We start from the raw sequence: 2333 nt of genomic DNA, 5'->3' as shown, positions 1-2333 counted from the left end.
AAAACCAGAGCAGAATAAAATAATGAAATCATTGTATCCAAGGACTAAATTGAAAATGTGAAAATAAAAGACCCTATCACTCATCATTTCTCTGAGGAGGGTGGACATCAGGCTGCTTTGAGACACAGGACTCTGGCCATGTGATCCCCATGTCAAGGAACCACATTTTTCCTCAGGCTGGTGAAAGTGGGGAGCTATGTCTTGGTTCCCCATCTGAGTCCTCTGCCTGCCGTGCTCCGCTATAGGGCAGTGAGCAGTGGGTCGGCCTCTCCTTCAGGCTGCGCTCTGGGGAGGGTCAGGGCAGCTTCGTCTCAGAAATGGTAGTCTGAGAAGCAGGCAGGGCTTCAGGGCAGTTTATTGCTTGTGCCATAAATCAGTGTTCTGGGGACTTGGCCAAACTCCTACTTGATCATCTGCGAATAGTGACTATTGGTGATGGCTCCTGTGCCAGAGCCGCAGGTGAGAGTGACCATCTTTCCTGGGGACACAGTGAGAGATGGAGAGGTACCACAGCCTGAGAAGTTTACCTTTAAATGAAAAGACACACAGGTCAGGAATGAAGGATCAAAGCACAGGGATCCCGCCAAAGGCTCCCTCCTGCGGTGAGTGAGGAAGGGGAGGAGGAGGCCTGGTCAAAGCAAAGACTTTCCACAGTCCTTTGGCCTCAGGGTGGTGTTGGTCTCTCAGGTGTCCCTCTGCCTCCTCCCTAGTCTCTGGGGTACAGGGTGTCTTTGGTGGGGCATTATGCAAATATGAGCCCACAAACACCCTCATTCTGGGTCCTCTGCCCAGTTTGTAGCCTCACTGTCAGGAGGCTGCTGGGATGGTTGTGAGCTCTGAGTCTGTCCCTTGAGAGGAAGCACCTGCTGTCACGTCTAACTCAGGCCAGTGAGCATGAGGCAGGGCCCATCAGTCAGAATCACTGCAGTTTGTTTCAGGCCTTGCAGCTCTGAGAAGATCCACAGCGCCCCCTGGTGACCCTCTGAACAGAATGTTAATGGTAGGAAATGAGCAGAACACAGAGATAGTGGGACAGGGTTGGGTTTTCACGAAGTCCCTTCCTCCCTTCCATCCTTCTTTCCTGTCAACCCATGTTCCTGACAGCCAATTCCATGCCAACAAAGATCAGCAGTTTGGGGTGTGGTCAAGAGGGAAACTTAATTCAGTACCAACAACAGCGATGCAGCATGGCTATGGAAACAGCCCTACTGTGGAGCTGCCCAACTGGGAAGCAGCAGAGCTTTGGAANGTGGTCACCTCATCTTTGACACTGGACATCAAGGTCACTGTACATTTACTTTTGCAATATCATCACGGGGGTTGAAACCAAATTAATTTGTCACTTGGGTACAAGTCTGCATCTCCCACAGTTGTGGATTCCTGGGAGTGAAATGCTACATAACCAGTACAGTGTATCAGTGTCACAGCATCTGGGAACCAGACCTTGGATGTGTGAACAGAGTCAGTGACCTGCTGAGCTGCAGAAACCAGCTCTGCTCTCAAGGTTTTGGTCCAGGGAGACATGTGTGCCTTTTGACCATCAGGGGGTGCTGTGCAGCTGCCCTGTTGAGCCTATTCAGTTGCTCAGGAAGGACCACTCACTAACAGGAGCCTGAGCCTGAGGGTTGGGCCCTGTGCTCACAGATGGGGACTTAGCAGCTGTGACCTCTCCGGTTTTATATGGTCCCCAAGTTGGGAACTTGTGTTCTCTCAGCAAGTGCTTCCACTGCAGGGCTCACTGAATGGGTAAAGCAAACCCTTCAGGCTCTCATTCTGGGTTGTGAGCTGAGCTCCAGCACCAGGGCTCAGGGAGATGCTGGATAGCACCTGGATGGACACACGTTTGCATGGACAGCCCCTCCCCTGGCAGAGAGTGAGGAGAAAAGGAGGCCTGGGCAGCCCAGTTCCACTGTGAGCTCAGAGGCTGTGTGCACCATGGCCTGGACTCCTCTCCTCCTCCTACTCGTCTCTTACTACAAAGGTATGGATGGACGTGGGGCAAGTGGAAATCCCCCAATATTACTTTCTCTTGCTCAGAATCTTGATAAACTTTACCCCGGTGTCTGTCTCATCACCTATGAGTGTCTGTGTGTCTGCAGGTTCCCTCTTTCAGATGGGGCCGCCTCAGCTGCCCTCTCTGCATCTCCTGGAGCCTTAGCCAGACTCACCTGCACCCTCAGCAGGGACATCAGTGTTGGCAGCTATAGGATATACTGGTACCAGCAGAAGCCAGGGAGCCTCCCCAGTATCTGATGAGATATAAATCAGACTCAGATAAGGGCCAGGGTCCTGGGATCCCCAGCCGCTTCTCTGGATCCAAAGACACCTCGGCC

The sequence above is a fragment of the Sturnira hondurensis genome, unplaced genomic scaffold (genome assembly GCF_014824575.4).
Source record: "Sturnira hondurensis isolate 20B ecotype Veracruz unplaced genomic scaffold, ASM1482457v3 Scaffold0012754, whole genome shotgun sequence".
NCBI classification, from domain to species: Eukaryota; Metazoa; Chordata; class Mammalia; order Chiroptera; family Phyllostomidae; genus Sturnira; species Sturnira hondurensis.
The sequence above is the reverse complement of the archived record's forward strand: the minus strand, read 5'-3'. Positions refer to the sequence as shown.